The sequence below is a fragment of the Macrobrachium rosenbergii genome, chromosome 17 (genome assembly GCF_040412425.1).
Source record: "Macrobrachium rosenbergii isolate ZJJX-2024 chromosome 17, ASM4041242v1, whole genome shotgun sequence".
Taxonomy (NCBI): Eukaryota; Metazoa; Arthropoda; class Malacostraca; order Decapoda; family Palaemonidae; genus Macrobrachium; species Macrobrachium rosenbergii.
In genome coordinates this window covers 5,953,770-5,977,024 of record NC_089757.1, presented here as the reverse complement: position 1 = coordinate 5,977,024, position 23,255 = coordinate 5,953,770, and the positions used below count along the sequence as shown (strand labels likewise).

The 23,255-nt window shown below is 36.1% G+C and overlaps 1 long non-coding RNA gene across 3 annotated transcripts in view; it reads left to right on the top strand.

Annotated features, from left to right (window-relative positions):
* Positions 1-1,026: 1,026 nt before the first annotated feature.
* The window catches only part of LOC136847677 (uncharacterized), a 682,743-nt gene continuing 660,514 nt past the window's right edge, over positions 1,027-23,255 (top strand). For 2 of the 3 annotated variants that reach the window (XR_010855798.1, XR_010855797.1), the window contains exons 1-3: positions 1,027-1,437; positions 9,647-9,700; positions 10,886-10,903. This is a non-coding gene — a long non-coding RNA (uncharacterized lncRNA). Of the gene's footprint in view, positions 1,438-9,646; positions 9,701-10,885; positions 12,882-23,255 lie in introns of all 3 variants that reach the window. The other variant, XR_010855799.1, reaches the window with a different exon arrangement.

The window sequence follows — 23,255 nt, the reverse complement described above, 5'->3', positions numbered from 1 at the left end:
GTCATTCCATCAGTTCTGGCGAATAACTCCGCCTATAAACTGTTGTCTACACGTTAGTTTTAACGCTGGATCCGATGAACTGACAGGTAAACCAGATTGTGAATACCCGGCCCAACACTAAGGTTGAGGTTTCGCCCAACTAGCCTATATGGCAGACTCTCAAATCTGACAAAAAGAAACCAGGAATGTAATCTTTTACACCATTATCATAATTCGTCAAAATTCAGTGTTTCTAAACATTCTTTTGCCGATTTTGCAGATGCTCATAAAAAAAGCAACAGTTTTTATTTTGGCTACAGTTATTTAATAAAGCTCTCTGTTCACGTAACTTAGCAGGTTTCTTGTTGCACATAAAATTATATTCAAAATTGTTGTTCCTATGCATATGCACATGCATTTACATTCTCTGGCTATAAAACTAGCACACCTTTAAGCAATTAGATAATAGTCTATCCGACTATTATCTGGTTGCATGTGACACAGCATAACTGTTCAACTTAATTTCCTGAATACACCAGTCATCATTGTCAGCTTTTATTGCATAATGAGCGAGTTTTGCTGCTTTTGTAGCGACTGTATTATAAGGGGGGCTTGCTGCTGGGGGAGCCGATGAACCCAGTGTTGCCGAAACGAGAAATGTGGTCTCCGGGGTGGAAGTTTTCATGCACAAGATGATCCGGCGCAAAAGTGGAGTCCTCATTTTACGATCCGACACACCAAGTGTGGAAAAAGTTTGCATACTTTTTAGGGGTCTTTGTGGTTAGATATTATCAGTTTCTTATATCATGTGATTCACTGACCTATATTCTCTGTCATTTGCATATAATAATAATAATAATAATAATAATAATAATAATAATAATAATAATAATAATGCCTGAATAAAGAACCACTCCAATTTATGAAGCAGTAGAAGACAACCGAGCGATGTCTTGATTGATAAGTAGAATGCAGACGATAACAAAGTGACAGCTTTAGGTTTCCGTCTAATTAAGGCAATTTAAATCTATTTAGAATTGTTTTAAGAAGTGTAAAAAGGTATTGTGATGACCTTGATAAGGGACGTTCTTTGCAAAGTGATATTGTTCGTGCATTTAATGTTTAGATCTATATAATAGTCTCATTATCAGTTAGGTTGTAGGATATCAAGAGACCCGTTCAGGTTTTCCGGTTGATTAAATATTTACGGCAGATGATCACTAGACAGTAAATGAAGGCATATATCTTAATAGACAAGTTAGATTTTACCGATGGTTGAATATAAAATTTAAGTAAGCGTGGAAGTCAGTGGTGTGGAAATATGGCAATACTGGAACTGTTTCTCAGTTGGCACTGTTGGACTGTGTACTACGGCCGTGTTCTTACGTCCTCGCTGTTTATTTAATTTGTTTCATGTGTTGTGTTTAATGGATCTCCTGTTGCAGAAGAACTTTTGAGGTGAGTAGTTCAAGATTTTAATGCGTCTATCGGGGTATATGTTATCGACCGGTGTTTCAAGTGACATCTTAGGCCTAGGCTAGATGAAGCCGTTTATTGGAGAGAGTGATAATTATGGCGGCTTGGTTTGAAGAAGTGAATTTAGTTGCCAAATTGCAGAGAGTGACAGACATTTTTGTTCCTGTTGGTGTGGGAGTTATGCCTAATTACGGGGAATTTTTGTGGTATAATGGGAAGTTGGTGCATGTGAGGGTCAGTTGTTTGCTTCAAACCGTAATAGTATTCTGGAGCTGGAATTACGACTTTCCAGATTTACTGTGTTGTTAACGCTTCGGACATTATTAATTTTAGTAATAAATAAAAGTCTCAAAGGTACGGACCTCCTTCAAGTGTTACAGTTATGGGAGACCATTTTCGGGTGAGGGCCAACGTGCGAAATTCATGGAAATAGGCCTATTCTGACCAAACCTAAGCGAGGGCACAGGATTCTTACCAGTTCTAAGGGATGTGTGCCCCTCCTGGACTCCCCACTTAACCTAAAACTATAAATTTAAATAAATAAAAAGGTTGAGACCTAACCTAACCTTGGATGCCAGGTCTACACCATATTGAGTGGTGTCACTTTGAAAACGTCCAATAAACCTTACCTCAGATCTTGCAGATGGTCTGTATTATAGGGATGTTTCGATGAGTAGGCCTAGCCTAGTTTGACTGGTTTGTTGAAGTCTGTATTCCAACCGACTGCTGTTGCTCAAAGAGCTTTTGAGGCAAGTTGTTTTTGGCTAGTTTTTCGTTGTATCTGTCTGGGCACTGTGCTGGCCAGTGTTATAAGCATAGGCCTATGATGAAGCTGGTTAATGGAGAGGGTGATGTGATGGTGTGGTTGAAGAAGTGAAATTAGTAGTCACGTTGCAGAAAGTGATGGTGTTTGCAGTTTATTTTGCTTTTTTTTTTTTTTTTTGAGGGGATGCACGTGTTTGTATCAGGAGATGGCAGAAGAGGATAAGTTGATTGTAATAAATCGAAGCAAGGCTGAAGGGGATAGGCCTGTTTACAGGCCGGCCCTTTGTCAGATATGAGGGTAGATCTAAGCTGGCTGTCCGCGTTGAGCTAGGCTATTGCAGTTGACGTTTTTCTATAGAACTTTACCTGCTGAACAAGAATTTAAAGTAATATTTTGTCGCTCGGCTGTAATTTGGCTATAAATTATCTTAGAACTGGTGTGGTAAAACCCTTTTGAGAATAGCTAAGAACTGGTGTGGTAAAACCCTTTTGAGAATAACTAACAGTAAGGGGGACCTGTTGGGAATTCGGGGGTTTTGGTGGGGTAAATAACTTAGGAAAAGGTTTGGGTGTCATATTGTTTTATTTCCTGTTATATATGTCATTTGGTACACGAAAAACAAGTGTAAAAGGAGGGCGAATAAATGGATAGTGGGGGCTGTTCCAAAGGCACTTTTCATTCATTACTAGTACTACTGATTCTAAGCCTTAACACACATGTGCTAGCTTTCGGTTCACCAATCAGCAGCTGCTGGTTTTCTACATTTAGCGAGAGCTGCAAGAGACTGGCAATTGACGATTTCCTGAGTTATTTTACTTGTTGAACAAGAATTTAAAGTGATTACCTCTTGCCAGAACATACGAGCTTGCCAGGAATCTTTAAAAATGCAGATAAGGTGTGCAGTGCCGTTCTGCCACGGCGATCTATAGAGGCCACCCAAGTTGAAAGTGGAAATGGTAAGGTTTAGTGTCCCGTTTACGAAAGCTTTGAATAGCATGCAGAGGAGCTAGACTGTGGCAGTTGACATTTTTCTTTGTTATTTTACTTGCTTTACAAGAGTTTAAGATAATATTTTGCCAGTCGACTGCTGCTAAACTGTAATTTACCCTTGAGCTGTGTGCAACCCACTGGTACAGACGTGCAGTTTTCAAGGGTCAGTTACATTTTAGTTACAGCTGACCGACAAAATATTATTTTAAATTCTTGTTCAGTAGGTAAAATAACAGGAAAACGTCAATTGCCATAGGCTAGCTCACCGCGGACAGCCGGCTTAGAATTACCGATATGAGAAGTTTGTTCATATGAGGGTAAATTTTTGCTTCAGGCCGTATTCATGTTCTGGAGTTGAAAATACCTTTTTATGTAAGTAACATACCCAGTACTTACATAGCTATAGTTTCCTCTTACACGGCAGCTTGGATTAAAATATTCGCAGGTAACACTTCACAGTTTAGTGCAGGTGACTGGTCCCGCCCATTAATGGGAATACCAGGAACTACAGTAGAGCCCCCGTATTCGCAGACTCACCTATTCCCAAATTTCTCTGCGAATAGGTATTTTTCACTGAGAAATATTCTATTAAAATACTCGGGTAACCAGGTAGTGCTCTAGTTATGATAATTCGCCTTACGATAATTTGATGGGGTAAGCAATTAATACCGATATGACAATATTTAGAAAATATTTTTAAATTTCCTGTAGGCGCAGGCAACAGCGTACAATCAGGCAGCGAGAGAGACCAAATTACAATAGACTGCCTTCTTTTCCTCCATCTCTTTATCCCATCTTTTAGCTAAAAAGGTAAAAGAGAATGTTAAAGGTATTGTTAGTATAACGTTATTGTTAGTAACGTTATACTCTTGCATAAATGCGTGCAGCCATAAACAACTGAACAAGAAACTGTTGTTTTGCTTATAACTGAATCGGATAACAACAGCTGTTTTGCTTGTATTTCAACTATTGTATGATAATAAACAGTCACCATAGTTATAGTACAAATGGCGTTAAGTAGTATAGGACACATTTTTACATTATACCATTATTCAATATGGATAAAAGATCACCAAGGAAATATACTGCTAAATTTAAGCTGCAAGTTGTAGCTGAAGCTGAGAAAACAACGTTCAAGCTGCTAATGACTACAAATTATCGTGCATTGGCAACATGGATGAAACTCGACTGTAATTAAGATTGGAGAGGCAGTATTTTAATCAAAACTACTGGGCATGAAAGAACATGCCCCAAACAGCCAACATCATCAATTAACGAAAAAGTAATTAAATTAATTTCACAACGAGACGTATTTAAGTTATGTTTTGACTTAAAAATACTTTGTATAACAAGAAATAACCTTGCCCCATATAAATTTACACTAACTAGAAGTAAGAAAAGTGCCCTGAACTGAGTTAAATACAGCAAAATGAACGTACCACGTAATTGATTCCCAAACGAATACGTTGATCGCTATGATCGCAATTTACAATACAAAAGCAATATGAGAATATATACAGTATTATTAGATACAGTGAATTAAAGCATAACATTTTAAAAGATACATGGAAAAGATTCATATTCGTTATGTTGATGTTTGTTTAATACGATATTATGTGAATGTAGAGTACAGTATAATGTAAGCTAGGCTACCGTATATGTATACGATATACCATAGTATAGGCTAGGCTAATTCTTGTTTGTTATTCAGTTTCTCTTTGTATTGAATTATCATAAGTCACTCTGCATGAACCTCCAGAATTAGCTGCTATTAATAATTACTATACCGTGTGTGTATAGAGTATAATTTATAGTGTAGGCTAGGCTACCGTATTTGTATACATGGTACTGAATACCCTAGTGTAGGCTAGGCTATGTACGAGATAAGTTTTTTCTACAAACGATGGGTTTTTTGGAATCTAATCCCATTGTAAGTAGGATAATACCTGTATAAGCATTTTTAGAGTTTTTTTTTTTTTTTTTTTTTTTTTTTTTTTTTGAACTATCAAAATAGGCAGTTCTAAAGCCCCGTACACACTATGCATCATGATGCTTGCAGTGTTGAATGGATGTGTTGAAAAACCAGTTTTTCAACTCGAAGCTGCATCATGAACTCGTTGCTGGGCTAGACCGATTTCATGTGTCTGCTTAGTGTTGCAGCAGCAGTCAGAGGGGGAGGATGTCCACTCAGCTTCAGTGCCGATGGCCCACCTGCCACCACCCGCCAAACCTCTTGAATGGACAAGAACCAACACTCTACACTGTTGTATTTTCCAGCTTTAAATTGAGTGTTTGGTGGCTGGGATGTTGAGAAGATTATATATATATATATATATATATATATATATATATATATATATATATATATATATATATATATATATATATATATATATATATATATATATATGAATAACTTTGAATCATGAAAACATGGAACATGATGAATATATTGTTACATGGTCATTTGGCGGATGAGTTTAATTATTCATTACTGTGATTTATAAAGCCTTGCTTTACCTAAGACCCATGTAATTCCATCATTAAGGCTAAAAGTTACTCCCCAAAAGACAGATAATTAATTTCATTAGATTCAGTTGCCATTTGGAACTATGTTACTGAATATTTTGATTTATTCTGGAACAAATAAATAAATAAATCCCATTAATTAACCACATAACCCAACAAAGAAAATTTATTAAAGTGAGGAAATCTACATGAACTAATAGCAGCTCCCCAATTCGTACCCCCTTTGGACACAATAATATTTCCCCCACTTTAGGGTATAATGCAACAGCTGATTCGCCCCAGTAACGCTCTTAGAAGCAGTTCTCTAGTACTTCAAGGCTGTCCCTCCTCCAAACAAAGGTATGACCAGGTTCCAAGGTGTGCCTGACTGTTACTTAATCGTGCCCTCTCACTAAACCTTAGTTACTGCCTGGGGTGTATCTTAAATCGAGAACATTATGTTAATACCATGGAGGATACTTTATGCAGTCTCACTGGGCAACACTAATTGTACGTCATATAATCGACTTTATAAAGGGGACATGGTTTCACTAGGATTCTTTAGCCAGTGACTGAGAAGAGAGAAACTTAAACTTCCACTAAGTTATAAAGACAAGAAAAAAAAAAAAGGAAGCGGGAGGACTACTGCTTGCTCTCTCTGCTCGTGACCGCTGGACTCTCTCTGACCTGGGTCGAATATGCATAGGTGATTTTCTTGTTGTAAACAACCCCCGTTTAATAGCCTGCGGACAGACTGAAAAATGACAAAAACTCGCCAATACACAGTTCAGAGAAAAGTGAGGTTAAAGTATACCCTAACTAAAGGTGGCCCTGGTAAAACCATCCCTGTTGGATAGGTCCCTAAACTAAACTTATAAGCTGCTAAGATGGTTGGTTTTTGAACACAACAACCAGTCAGCTTCCCTCCCTGCTTTCCACAGAGGAAGCTTTTCCTTGGTGCTTTCTTGTCTTTGTTTTTTTTTTTTTTAGTCAAACAGCATAATATTTGTAAGAATATAAATAAAGACAAAATCCACGAAGGAAAGCAAAACAGTGGAGTACTGCAAGGCCTTTTGACATCTTGTCCTTTACTTAGCAGACTGAAGAAATCAAAAAATAATTTTACAAAGAAAGCTCGTATAAATGATGGATGGGGATAACAAAGAAAAAAATATGTACCTGGACTCCAACACAATTGAAGGATTAGTAGAACTGCCAAAACAAGGTTAAATAAGAGGTTTTACATCCTGAAACACTTATATATCTCATTTTAATATGAATTCGGTAGTACTTTAATATAATTTGAATATTTCAGTAGTATCAATTCTGAGCATCTATCTTGGCTTTAATGAGGTTGTGTCTGTCTAGAATGGAGGGGAGAAAACCAGTTTCTCTCTCTCTTTGACTTATGTATTATTTAATCTTAGAGTATTATTATTATTATTGTTATTATTATTATTATTAATAATCTTAGTAATATTTGAAAATTAAATAATTTTTTATCATAAAAAATGTATTTAGTCTTGAAAATAACATCAAAATACACTAATTAGTGAATATTTGCTGACGAAAAAGTCCGCGAATTGCCGAATTTTTCACGAATAATTTATAGCTACGTTCCACAGAAAATCCCGCGAATGGGTGAGTCCGTGAATCATAAGAACGCGATTACGGGGGGTTGACTATTGTTTTTGCTACCTGTCCGACATTTTTGGTACAAACTCATATCTAAACGTCTCTATGACGGGATAGCCGGAGGTAGAGGGTTAAGATACAGATGGCTAAACGTCGGCTATAATGGTTATAGTGCTGTTACATCTTGCTACAATCAACTGTGCCTCCCCAATGCCAAACCACAACAACCCACAATGCACCAGTCATAAACAGAGTTTCAACATGCGCAGTATAATATGCAAGACTTAATACATAACAGTCTCATTATTTGATAGGATTTGAGAGATGTCTGTATGATGGTATCAACCCTTGGAAATAAATCGACGGGGGAAATTTTGTCAGGATCTTATAAATACATTTTCAGTCATCCCAATTTTAACATTCATGAAGTGTAACTTAATAGACAAAATATAAAACTGAGTAAATAATGAAAATACAGAAGCCCGTATGGCGTTAATGAATAAAAAAAAAATTATGTAATTTTGAATTTTAATTTTTAATTTTTTTTGAAATTTTACTTTTATTTTTAATCTTTAACTTTTTTTGTGTGTGTGGAAACAAGCAAACGTATCTATTGTATACAGGTGTTTCAGTGTAAAAGCATGTTCATTATACAGTTTTTTCTTTTAAACTTCATTTTCATTCATTCATCATCACGCGAATGACCTACTTGGTCCCAGTTCTCGGCCTATGGCCTAGACCTGGTATTTCGTCCTAATCTTTCGGGCCAGCCCTATGAGAGCTGATAGTCAGCTCTGTGGTCTGGTTAGACTATCGTAATAATAATAATAATTTCCAAAAATAAAGTCAATTTGATTAAGAGGCCATCCTCCGGGGATTCTGGAGAGAATCTTTGGCTTCTGGTGCTTTCAGCGAATCCCAGAGACCCAGTTTTATAAAGTGGACCCTCTTTTCGGGCGTAATTATAGAGCCCAGAGACCCTGGTTATCCAGGGGGACCTGTTCACGTTCTTCCTGTAGAAGCTTGGGGGAGACATGGTTCCCCTTTTTGGCCAGTGGGCCTTCCACCCGTTTCAAATGGGGTATTTGAAGGATAAACACTTTTATTTATTTATTTATGCATGTCATTTGGTATCACCTTTTATAATAGTTTTCTTGGCTGTGCGACATTTACCAATTTTGTTATTGCAGAAATAATACGAAACAGTTACATTGATTAAAGGTTTAAAGGGCCTGCAGTATAGTTTATGAGAAGGAATGGCTTGAAAATACGGAACCATAATTTATTATTCATAAGAACGAACACATTATTGATTTATGAAACGAAATAGAAAGTCGACATCTTTTATTTCGCCATCAGATTCATCAAAAAGCAAACTTGTAGTTTGCTCGGTTTTCCAGTTAAAATGCTATTTTTCAAAAGCTAACATGGATAATGCATTTGGGTGATCTACATTAACAGTTGGCCTAAGAAATACAGAATAGTATACATTGAGACCTAGAAAGTAGTTTAATGCTACTGCTTAATTAGCCGGCCCTGAAAGTCATCAACTAACGCTGAGTTTTCGTAGATAAGCGCTAATTGTTGTTATCCTAAAAAATATATCCGCTCATAACTAATGATCTTACTTCAAAAGAGAAAGCCATTATCCTAGGCAGATTAATTTATGCATACATGCATTTAGTTGTACGTACGAGCGAGTACTTTATATACAAGTTTTGAATTTGGTGACACATAAAAGGTAAGGTATGGTAGACCTGGGCATTGTTTTGATATAGCGTTTTATTATTATTATTATTATTATTATTATTATTATTATTATTATTATTATTATTATTATTATTATTATTATTATTATTATTCAGAAAAAGTACACTCATTATTTACTTTGTTTTTGCGAATAACGAATAACGACAAAACCTAGCATGGTTTGGGACTAGATCAGGTAGTAATTAATAAAAGGAATTTTTTTAAGTCATGCTTATGTTCAAACAAGTTTCGTAGAAATCTGAAGTGATAACGAATAAGAGACTCGGAATGCTCAACACTTTGAAATGAGTGTAGATATGATGCAACAGGAAATTATATCCCAAGATTAAGAACGGTAAATTGCATAATACCGAGTAGGGTTTCAAAGTAAAATCGTAGTTCTGGCTGTGATAGTAACCTGTATACATAAAAATGTATATATAATGCATATATGAATTCTAGAAACTCTATGAATTAAAAAGTATATTGTTTATTATTTGATTAAGTGATTCAGACGTCTTATGGGAGTTTTTTCTTTTCCAGGCTACCGCCGTTAAAAGTAATCAAGAACCATAATAATCGTCATTTAGAAGATAGGTGAGTTAAGTTCAGACGATTTTTTTTTTTCTGTGTGGAGATCACATTATGATTATTGTGGACAACATTTTATTTGTCTGGGCATACCTCTGATTGATGTCATAGTTTCGAATAGATTTATCGTTTGCTTTGGAAGGGGGATGGGTGGGGAAAGGGATGCAAGAGGGGAGGGGGAGGGAAGGGGAAGGGAGGACACTGCTAAATTAACACTTTATAGTGTGCTGGGGAGGGAGAAGGGTTATATAGAAGATAGATTCTACCGATTCAAAGAGGTTATAAAAATTCTGAAGAGTTTCATACAAATCCTGAGATACTGGGAGAGGTCACTGTAGGGTCACTAGAGGTCACTGCTGACCTACTGATCATGTAAGGTTGTATTGTCACCGGGACTGAGTAACCATGCAAAATTTCAAGTCCATCGGACGAAGGGAACAGGTCGGAAATTGAATTACAAGATTTGACCCAAACAGACAGACACAGACAGACGCAGAAGTCAAGTTAAATAAAAGCATGTAAAATAGCACTGGATGTAGTACACTTTTCTGGGGCTGCTACTCTTCCTAATGCGCTGTACCATGAGTATGAGTTTTCAATCTGTACAAAATAATGATCAATTATTAATCTATGAATTCGGTGTCATATCATTTTGTAACCACTGAAACTTCTTTCCAAGCGTAAATTTCCTGAATTAATATTTTGCCATTTGCTTGTAAGGTTAAGAAAGCAAATTTTCTTGCACGTTAAGGTCAATATTTTAGGTTTTTATGTACTGATGGTTTTTTAAGGGGGAGTGATGTTGTATTTAAATATTTTTTTGATTCTTTGGTACGTTTTTCATACATATTTTCTGTGATAATTCATTCTGCTGACGCTTGTTAGTCACGTTCTTGACGTTGTCTACGAGTGCCATGAATATGCATACACATTATGAGTGATGACCATGATCACCATCATACTTATTAACTGCAGTAAACCAAAATATTCAGTTTACAAATTTTTTAATTTTTTACAGTTTTGTTGCAAAATACCTTTTTAGAGATGACGAATTCAGTTATTTTGCAAATACTTTATTTCTATAATCTGATATATACAGAATTTTCGTATTTTTGGAAACGAAAAGCTCAATGCATTAGATTACCTGCCTAAGTGTAAAGTCAGTTGAATTTTTTTATCCTTTTTTTTCAGGTCCATATCTTCTCAGAGGTAAGGGGTTTTATGCTGCGGTGCTGTTGGATTTGAATTTTCTCAGTTTCTTGTTCTGTTAGTGGTATTCAGGTAACATTTATTCATTTTCCATATTAGCTTTGGAAATAAGGTAAGAGAACTTTAACCCTGATGCTGGGTTACATTCATTTAATTATTGCTTAGCTAAGCAAGCTAACGTTTCTGTATGAAAATGGTTCCCTACATTGACCAATTATAACCATAATTTTTCTACCTTTTACATACGGTGTGTGATTTTCCATGTCTTATTAATGTTTTACTGTGTGGTTGTGTTCAGTGCTGGATTATGTTATTGAGCAAATTGTTATTTTTAAGGTTTTGTAATAGGCATGTTGATGTTACAGTTTTGAGGTATAATTGCACTATTACGCCGTTTTCGAATTTCAGGATGATTTTGGGTCGCTGTAGTCAATTCTGACTCGCTTTAATTGATTTTAACCTAACCTAGCCTAATCTAACCCAAGCCACTCCAACCAAGACCTAACCTAACCTTCCTGAATACGGTGTAATAGGCTCTATATGTATATATACATAAAATGAGTTGACGTGTTTTAATCTGTTTTCATTTAACACTTGTATCTATGTATCTTTTTATATCTATGCTTATGTATATAAACTGTCATTTATTATATCTTATTTGGGGAAGTTAGAAAAATATCCTGTACTCCAACAGCACGTGGTATAAAACTAAGGTTATCCAGAACGTTTTTAGTTATTAATTGTTTGCCTTTGTTCGACTAAAGAATACAAAATGAAAGTTGTCAGGTCAGTGCGCTATTGTTTTAATATCGAATAATGTCCTGACAAAAAAGGATAATACATCGATCCTGCTTAATAATGATACTAAATGACCCATTGCCTTATTTGTAAATACATTTACTCATGAGTAATTACATTTTTTTTAGTATTCCAACATGATTAGATTAGTTTACTATTTTTGTGATTTCTCGGCTGATTTTAGTTTCTAGTAAATTTCTGTTATCATTTAAAATGATTTACTTGCATTTATCAACTTTACTTGTATATTTGTCCTGAAATTGCATTAATTAGAGATTTAATAAACTTAATTATGTTTTTTTGTGATAACACCATGATGAGAATAATTCATTACAGTTTAATAGATTTTTCCAGTTTAATTTCAAAATAACCTTTTAATTTTTTTATAAATAAACTAATTGAGTGGATGCGGTTAGAATTTTACCACTTTATGAAAGACCAGTGAGATTTTAAAAATCATTATTCATCATAAAGATATATAACTTTGCTTTATTTCTTTGAAAAATTTTGTAACGTTCTGGATAACCTCACGTCTTCAGTATCAGCGATAAGGATGCTCAAAAGGTATGGATACTTAATTTGCTCTTCTGTGATTTAAAATTTAACTGTTATTGATGACATTTACCTTTTACAGCTGAAATTTACATGCACATCGAGTGAAAGCATAAAGTCATCAAATTAGATTTGAAGTTGCAACTGTAGCAGTAAATATATTTCTTCCGGTGTTCATTAGTATATTCATAAATCCAAAGCTTTTGGCTTTTTTTTGGCGTTTGTAAATTCAGAAGCCCTTTACGTGCCAGTTTCCGTCGAGTTGGCTTAATTTTTTTCGCCCAAATTCAATTAATCGAAGCTGAAATTCGGCGATAATGAAGTGACGTCGTTTATTTTAGCAAGAACAAGGAGAAATCGACAGACTTCACCACAAGAATCGTCGTCAAGAACTGTCGAAGTCATCTTCCTTTGAAGCATGCAGTTAAGTATCATCCAACTTTTTCATACACGTATCTGGTATAACTGGAACAAAATATACATGCCTATTTGATAAATCTTTCCATTCGAAATTATTAAAAATTTTCTTTTGTCGTATTTAACAGGTAGTTTGAGTGGTGCTCTGTTGTCTGATGTTTGGTTGACTGATGCAGAAAAAATTTAATCTTGCCTAACTTTCTCAAAACAGGTAAGCTAATATATATTTGAGTAGTATATTTTAGATACATTGGTGCAAATTTTACGTCCGTACTGATTGCGTGAATGTTGGTGATTTCTTATGTCTGTAGGTCATGCAAAGAGGTGTTAAAGTTTGCCGTAGGTCAAGCATTATTGATTGCCATGCAGATGTAGGTCAGCAATGATTGATGAAGGCAACATGATTGCTGCCATATTTGTTTAAAATGGATTGTGTATTATGAAAACACTATTTTGATTGTATTAATATATGCATTTTGTAAAATTTTGCATTTCCCCTTTTAGTAAATATTAAGTTTGATTAGTCCTTGTTGGTAATGAGAGTGTAAGTCAGATACTAAGCCATGAAGTCAGCTTTATTCTGTACATTTATAATCCTTGACGAAACAGAGCTATCAAATTACAATAGTCTATTTAGCTGATATCGGTTATTAAGAGTAACAGATGATTCCACTACTGCTGTTGCTTCTTGCTTCTCAGTACAGTGTGGATATTCTTGGGTGGTTATGCTTAGACACAAGTTTAAATTGCCCCAGGATTCTAACGTGCTCCCCCACTTCGGGTTCTCTGGCTGTTTAAGGACAGAATTCCCCTTAGACAATGTGCTGTTCCTTACCATCCACAGTGTGGAAATGATTAAGTAAAAACTGACCTGCCATTAGTTTAAGGTTGCCTGAGGCTTTGTGATGCTGGTGCAAGAAGTCTTGAATCTCAGGCTCACCAGGCTTATGTCTGCTAATGGAGGCACCAGGCCACCTAACCCTCTGCCCCTGGCATAGATGGAATCCTAACATATTTCCTGCGAAAGACATGCTGATATGGTGGGTTAAGGTACTCATGAGCAGGTCATCTTTTACAGTGGAGTACACCTGCCATTGTAGTAGTCCATATGACACTTCCAAAAATGAAGATGTCAGATCCATTGTCAAATACCTAGGCTTTTCCCACTATGTTTTCCTGATGTCCAATAAAGTGCGAGTTTACCCCTCCAGAAGCTTCATTAATGATGCTTAAGAGATTGGATATCAGTTTGTTGGCTTTTCAAACCTTTAAAGAAAGTCTACAAACCATGATAGTTCCATTCAGGGACTATGTGAAAAGAAACAACAAAGTCCAAGTCTTCTCCTCGAAGAAGGCTTCTTATGGATCCTCCTCCAAAGCTGGTGGACATGTTCTTAACTCACCAGGAGCACTGACAGTGTTCGGCTTCAAATTCATGAAGGCCAATTCCACCTTTGTCAAACTGTACAATAATGTGGGGTTGGAGTGACCCCTGCCAAAGTCAGTATCAGTATCCCCTCCTTGGAAAGTGGCAATCTGGAAATCACTTATGGGGACCAAAGACCAAGGCCACCTTGGCTCTTTCATTCCCCACCTGCAGCAATGTCTTGAATGGGACCTTCATAAAAAAATCTCCTTCTGCATCAGTGCTAGCAGTATGTTTGTACACATGTACCTAGTGGTTCTATTACAGTATAAAAGTTGCTAAGGTATTTCCCCAAATTCTGCACCATTTAAGGGCATGTATCCACCATAGAGCTATTATGATGGGAATTTGGGCTCATTCCTGGCATTTCCTGGTACAGCATAATTTCTGTGATGGTAGTAGATGATTGGGCAATTAGAAGCCTTTGGAGGAAGATGACCCATGTCCAGACACCACAGCAAGATTCTTACTGTGTATTACTTCTAGATGCCATAGCAAGACTTCTACAGCTAAATCCAGAAGAGAATGTTTGTCAATAAATCACAGCAAGGTTCCTTCCATTATAGTCTGAAGTTAGACTGCCTTGTCAGCACAATAAAGCTGACCTCTTGTGGATATTCTCCTTTGGAAATGAAACACTGGAATTGAACAATGGCTGCAACATCAACTAAGTGCCAAAGGAGGGCCGATTGGATGTTGATTTGGTGGCAGCAGAGCCATGTTTATGTAGCTAGAATGACTTTTTTTTTTTTTCCCACAGCATTGAGTTATGGGAGCATTAGCAAGGACTCAGTTTCATCCTAGGCTGCCCTTGCTGTTGTGTTTACCAGTGTAGTATTTGGCAGGTCAAGGGCCTGCTGGCCTCATGCAAATATGGACAAAGGGAATTTGGCTATGAGGAACTCTAGAGGATCTTGTACTGAATTCTTGCCTTGCTTATCCAGTTAATGTGCAGTCTTGGGAACAGGGTGTCTGGACATTTCTTCTGCACAGTACTCTGCCTTGTGGTGTTAAGGGATGTGGAATTGTATGTCTGCCCTCAGGAACCAGACAGATGGCTCTGTTGTAAAGAAAGGCAGCTGTCAGAGGCTGATGGCATTTGTATTTGATTGCTCATCCATAGACATACCATCCGTATTTAGTCCATTAATTGCCAGGGTTTTAAGTGAAAATTGTGCTTGGTCTACTCTGCTATTGGAGGATGACTTTCTCACAAGAGAAAATTAAATTGTTATATTTAATGTTAGTGGCTTTTTATGGTGATAGGCATGGCCTTGTGTTTGTTAATCATGTGGGGATACCAAAACCGTTGAAGGATCTACCATTGATGACCTTCAACTCATGAGGAGAGCAGTCTGGGTTAAACAGCATATTTAGTCCATTAGTGGCTTTTTGTAGAGGTGGGCATGGCTGTATTGAGTGTGAATTACCAGGGGTTTGTTTGAAGTCCATGCTGGGACTACTGAGTTAGGGCTCTTATACATGATACTTGGCCAAGTTTTGTTTCGAAGCTTGGTACCGAAACTGTGCTTGGAAACTGCTCTTGTAGACAGATACCCTGAACCACCTACACTTCCTGGGCAGCTACGAGTGAGCTGAATATTTGTGTGCTTCGATACCATACCTCGACACTGATCTGAAGCGTTCACCAAAACCATACTTGCCCATGTATCGTATATAAGAGCCTTCAGTGGAGGTCGACATAAACTCTCAAGGAAAATGAAGGCAGAACTTAAGTATTTTATTTATTCCATTGTGATAACTTTTTTAGTGGTAGGTCATGGCTGTGTTGAGTCTGCTAATTGCCAGGGTGTTTATGTGAATGCCATGCTGGTCTACCAGGTCACTATGAGAGGTCACCACTTTAAGGAAAGGGACACACAGGAGTGTGGGTTAAGATTGTCTTTATTCTCTGAGATTATATCTGAGCATGTAGATGGAAACATAGTGACAGGTAGTTAACCAGCCATGCAACAGAAAGTGAGTAGGAGGTACATCTGTCACATAGCTGAAGTTACATCATGATGGGCTGCCAGATCTGGAGGTTAAACCTGGATTTGACAGTGAAGCTTTGATGCTTTACTGTACGAGTAGGTGAATCATGTCCAATGAGTAGCTAGGAGAACTGACACTGGCCCGGTTTTATTGCGTGTTTTTATTTAGAGGTCGAGGCTTAGGGAATCAGAGGAGTTTCACTGTGATACAAGCTGGGTATTTCCACATAATGTCTGGAAAAGATATGTGTTAATGAGTTATCTTACCCACTTCTATGGTTTCAAATGACGTACTAAAGACCAGAGCCATTGTATGTTCCTCTCATAATATACCATTAGAGAGTGCACACACATACACACTACTTCCACCCATCTGTCACATGATCAGAAGTCACAAATGAACGCATCAGATACCCGCTGTATCCAACTGGAAACCTCTAATGTCAACATAAATGCACCTGCATTGGATGTGCTTTTGGCAGGCCAGCACGTAGTTCATCCAAAGACTTAATTATATATCTATCTATCTATCTATCTATATATATTGTCATAAACTGGGTCCTCGGTGTGGATGGAAATTGGAATAATTTATTATTATAGACTGCCTTCATACCAAGGGGTTCCAAGATTATGAACAAAAAGTAAAACTACTGGAAACTCACCTTAGAATCTTCTTTGATTTACATAAATAATGAAGGTCGCCATTTGGAATTAGAATTCTTTTACAATCAAAAGGGGTTTATTTACAGAGAATGGGGCAAATATGTGAGACTAAAAATGTAACAATTTACAGACACATAAATCACATATGATAGATCAATAATGCAGTAATTTACAGACACAACTATATATGGGGGGCCACCGATACAACAATCCCCGTTGAAACAAGTAACTCTGGTATGCTAAAATGCATCAATTCACAAAGTAATACATTGGAAGGGGTGAATTCCAGGATAATGGCAATTAGTTAATCAAGATGATTTCTGTGTGGGCAACGGATTCTTGCGATCAGGCTGCGACCAGGAATGGTTGCGAATTTTAGATGGCAGTCATTAATGGGTCTTGGCATAGATTTGCGGATTAGACTGGGTAGGATGGCTCCTGGAAGAGAGGTCCAGAGTTAGTACAAACACGGGGGTGGGGGGTTGGGGGAAGGAAATCTCCCATGCTAGTAACTAAACACAATGAATCTCTGCAAAAGGGAGGAATTGATCACTTGAGTTACTTAAATTAATTTGCCCTTAATTTACACTATGGAGGGAATATTTGAATACTTATCACTGAATCATATTAGGTTGATTTCAAAGCAAGTCATGGGGCAGTTTACGGGCTGCTCAAAGTAGGGTGACTTAACAAAGGGACTGCTTTTTAGGAGGAAAATTTAGGTTTGGAGGAATGGAAAAACGAAGGAATTTCAGGGGGAGGAAAGGGAAGGGCTGGCTTACGGACTAATTGCGGTCGACATACCTGGGCCTGCAGATGTGTGCGCTAAACATGAGAGCCTGGGCCGGTTACTGAAGTTAGTTTTCACCAGCGTAAAAGGAGGGACCGCATGTGTATCTCGGTCGGTGGTTCTGCTCAGAGTGGCGTGGTTTCCTGGAAACCAGAGCGCACCTTCCACGGTTGTTTGCTTCAAATCTCAGTCTATGTCAATCTGCAAAGAGTCATACAGCCAGCAAAGGAGTGGAGAAAAAGTAGATCTTAAGATTAAGTACTTAGAGGTAAGTTGCTATCTATCTCACAGCCTGGATGCACCTCCCATTCCCCTAATGGATCGGCCGCTCTTATATCGCGTAATGGGGGTGGGGCTGAGGTGGGGCTTTCCTTACATGAGCTCAAACAGGCGCTAACCATCCTTTCTTAGTTCAAAATACGCTTGGTCTACCTCACCCGCCATGTTTTCTTGGCCCAACAGTCAAATGAAAGGTGAAATTATTCCATGAATAAATTAATTCCTAGCTGTCGGATGAGGGAGAAATCTTAACTATATATATATAATAAATATATTTAATATATATATATATATATATATATATATATATATATATATATATATATATATATATATAATTGTGTGTTATATATATATATATATATATATATATATATATATATATATATATATATATATATATATGTATGTATCTATATATATAGTTAAAGATTTTATTCCTCCCTTGTCTGACAGCTAGGAATTAATTTATTCCAAGAATAATTTCACCTTTCATTTGACTGTTGGGCCAAGAAATATATATATATATATATATATATATATATATATATATATATATATATATATATATATATATATATATATATATATATATATATATATATACATACACATACATACATATATATATATATATATATATATATATATATATATATATATATATACATATATATATATATATATATATATATATATATATATATATATATATATATATATATATATATATATATATATATATATATATATATATATATATATATATAATGGTAAACAAAAAGCTCAAGAATACCAGATGTTTAATTATCAAAAGGGTAATAAATAAAGAGATGATCCAGGATAATCCGGGATCACGCCGTCGCTAAAATCAGTGAGACACAGTTGAAAAGAAAGTTACAAGCTTAACAAACAGATCAAGAATACCGGATGGTTCATTGTCAAAAGGCTAACATACAAAGAGATGATGCAGGTCACAAAACTATGACCTTAAATGCTGGAGAGTGTACGGTGCAGTGTGAATGTGTACGCAGGATTCCGTCTGGTGCAGGTCAGGTGCATGTGCGTTTACGTGCAGGATACTGTAATTATGGATTTTTTTATGGTATTCAGTTTTGGCACTCTTTTTATAAAGTTGGTTTAATCGAATACTGATGATCAGAATTCTCCTGCTGTCATTTTCTTAAAGACAGCAGTTCATTTCACACATTGATAGTCATGTATAAGTTCTTGATTGTGAATGGGTAAGTTTTCATCCCTTTTTAAGATCTTTCATTTCCAGGCAATCAGTCGACTTTGTTATTCTTTGTAAATTGCTGGTTTGCCGTATTTTTGTACTTTAACAGCACTTTTTGGATATATTTTTGATTAATGTAATTACTGTAGTGAAAATCATAACAATGCATGCTGATGTGTAATTGTGAGGAAAAACTTAGATGTTTGGTCTCACACTATAGGAATAAAGCTTTGGGCAGGTTATTGTTATGGGATCGTTAAAACCCTTGGGGCAACCTGTTGTTCCTTGTAATTAGGCAAATTAACTCTCGTGTATGAAATAGCCAAGATCCTGAAGAAGACCACCACTCCTTAAATTCCTGAGGAGTACTAGGTGGGTTTTCCAGAAGGGTTCATCGATATTTTGAATACATCTTCAGGCCCAACCATCACATTTTTGAACATGGTTATTGTACCAGTGGGTGAGACCATCGATATCCTCTTAAGGAGAATCTACTATTCAGATGCCATGCCTCTTGACATACCAGAAGATGCCCTTCAATGTTTTCTCCAAATCTGCACCAAGGAGGCTAACGTAGAGGTGGCTGCTTTTGACTGGTATATCACTATGGATTAGTGTCCTATTTGCTATTATGCATGGCGGATGTCGAGGAAAGAACCTTCATTCCTATCCGAAGCCAAAGATGTATTCCCGTTACATAGACAACATCTTCCTTGCTATCGACAGTGAATATAGTGTCGAAGGTCGACTTCCTTTCATGGATGTAAATGTGGAGCAGAAAGAGGTTAAGACAATACAACTTTTACCAAAAGATGATAAATGTGGATGGTTTCTGTGTATATATATATATATATATATATATATATAAATATATATATATATATATATATATATATATATATATATATATATATATATATATATAAATATATATATATATATATATATATATATATATATATACCGAATGTATATATATATACCGGGGAATTATAATTGATAAGTGGTTCGTCATCTTTCGGGCTTGAACCGCCAAACATGAGAACCAGCGACGTTCAGTGATGCCTTAAACCATCAGGTAATCAAGAGAGGTTTAAGTTGATACCGACTCTGCTGTACAGATCCCCGTCAAGCGCAGGTATTTGTGTCGGCATCAACCCCCCATCACCGTGATAGCCGATTGGCGCGTTTGAAACACGTATTTATTTTTATGAATGAATTTTTATCACATCACCGTGAATAATACACAAGCATTAAGCTACAAAAGCTGTTTAATATCCAAAATCCTCTACCTCGTATGTATATATGTATACCACAGGGGAATTATAAGTGGTTAATCATAACTTCGCTTGGTGGGGATCTGTACAGCAGAGTTGGTATTAACTTATACCTCTCTTGATAGCCGGATGATGTATGGCATGAGATAGTAGATCTGAATGGAAGATTATCTTCATGAGTTTTGGGAAGGCCATAAAAGTAAGGCAGTTTCGAGCTTTCAGATATAAAATTTCTTAAGTTGTTAGCCGGCCTCCTTTCCCCATTCTTAAGCACATTTTCTCCCAGTCACAATAAACATTCTCAAGATTTCTGTGACAAATTCAAAGAAGCACATATACCACTTCACAACACAAACTTTTGAGTGTAGATGTAGATTCCCTCTTCAGAAAAGTGAGAGAAAAATTAGCCCCCTATTCAGATCATTTCCCACTAGACCTAGATAAAATGATGAAGTTAGTTGAATTATGTGTATCAAACATCTTTTCATTTTGGGGGTCATTCTGTAAAAAATTAGGGCTCAGCATGGGCAGCCCTTTAAGTCCTGTTTTAGCCAATCTATACATGGAATATTTTGAGACTGTAATAATAAATGCAATAAAACCTAAAGACATGCTGTAGATGAGATCTGAAGATGATTCCCTAACATTTTGGATAATAGGTGGGGTAATTTCAACGAATTTCTTTCAAAATTAAATGCAATAGTGTCCAGCATCAAATTTGAAGTTGAATGGGAAACAGAAAACAAACTTTCTTTTCTTGATGTTTAAATTATTAGAATACAGATTTACTGTATACAGAAAATCAGCATTTTCACTTTTCATACATTCACTATTTTAGTTATCATGACATTTCTATCAAGATTGGCGTAGCCAGCAACTTATTCTTAAGAGCCTTGTGGATATGCTCCCCAGATTTCTTGGAAAAGGAAATTGAACTAATTCGTAAGCAGCTGTCATCTTTAAAGCACCCTGACCATATAATTGAGAAAGTGAGCCATAAAGATAACATAATCTTCGACTGTCCCCCTCAAAATAAGACTAGAGAGATGCCCAACAATAAAATCAAAATCCCACGCCTGGACAGGATTAAGACGTTGACACAGGCACTTGGAAACTCTACCCCATTTGCTTTTACCTACCCAAATACCTTAGCCAAATTCCTGATTAATGTCCACCAAAGACACAGGGGTATATGAAATTCCTTGCCTCGACTGTGACCAATCCTACATTGGTTTTACAGGTAAATCACTCCCCCAGAGATTAATACAACTTAAACGTTCCGTAAAGTATGGCCAACAGAGCTCAGCTATTTTTAACCACTTAACCATAATCACAGAATAAACTGGAATTTGTCACATGTAAATTTAAAGCAGCAATTGTCGGTTAAAAAGCCAGATGGTTGAATCAGTATTGATTTAAACAAAGAAATACAATGAACCTCTCTAAAGGAGCTTGGGACTCAGATAACAGTATATATAAAATCTTCCTCCAACCAGCGATTAAGAAGATTAAGGAGATTTTGTCAGCTGGAGTGACGTAACAGCTGACCTCTGGATCTCTTGGTGTAAATACTGCTTTTCTGTAACTTACTTTCATTTATTACCTGCCTGTAGAGGGAGACAGTTGTTCTCTGAAATATATAGCGTTAACTTTCCACATTTTGGTATTTTTATGGGTTCCTTTTATTAGGTATGTATACTGTACATTATATAGTATATATATATATATATATATATATATATATATATATATATATATATATATATATATATATATATATATATATATATATATATATATATATATATATATATATATATATATATATATATATATATATTTTCGGTTTTTGGGATCGCATGAAAGGGCTACCAATCGACCCACATAGGTCATAAAAGAAATTGGAACCTAAGTACTTTTGTACCAGAGGTTTTTCCTGGTATACCAGCAGATTTTACCCAACTTCCCGAGCCACCAGTGAGTTAGTGGGTAGCATTTGTTTCAGATTCCCATTTAATCTTGAATATTATGAAGCTAATGAACAAATGAGCATGTGCTTCATAGAAATAAATTTCTGACTCACGTTGGGAGTTCATTAGTACCATCATATTCATGGTGAATGGATGATTTAAATGAATTGCTACTAATTAATGCATGGGTGGGTCTGGAAAGTGGGTTAAATTGGCTATTACGTTAGTTGTTAGTCTGCCCAGAAAAAAATGCCGTGGCCTATCATTTGAGAGACTGGGGTTCAATCCTGATGTGAATCAGAAATTGGTTTGTGTGAAAAATGTGCTCTTATGTTCATTAGTGCCATCATATTCACACTGAAGGGGTAATAAGAATGAAATGCTACCAGTTGAATCAGTGGTGGGTCAAGAAGTTGAGTAAAATTTGCTGTTAAGTGGCAGCCTGAGCAGGGAAAAGCTCAGATGCAGAAGTACTTAGGTTCCAACGTTTATGACCTGTGTTGGCCAAATGGTACCACCGTGGACTTGAATTTGAGAGACTGGGGCTCGATCACAATGTGAGTCTGAAATTGATTTAAGCGAAACGTGCTCATTTTTTCATTAATTCCATCATATTGATGCTAAAGGGGTAATTTGAGTGAAATCTTATCAACTAACTCACTGGTGGCGCGGGAAGCTGGGTAAAATTGGCTAGCACGTTTGGCGGTAGGCTGCTTAAGAAAAACCTCTGGTACAGAAGTACTTAGGTTCCATCTGTTATGACCTGTGTGGGTCAGTTTGCAGCACTATGGCCTTTCATTTGAGAGACTATATATATATATATATATATATATATATATATATATATATATATATATATATATATATATATATATATATATATATATATATATATATATATATATATATATATATATATATATATATATATATATATATATATATATAT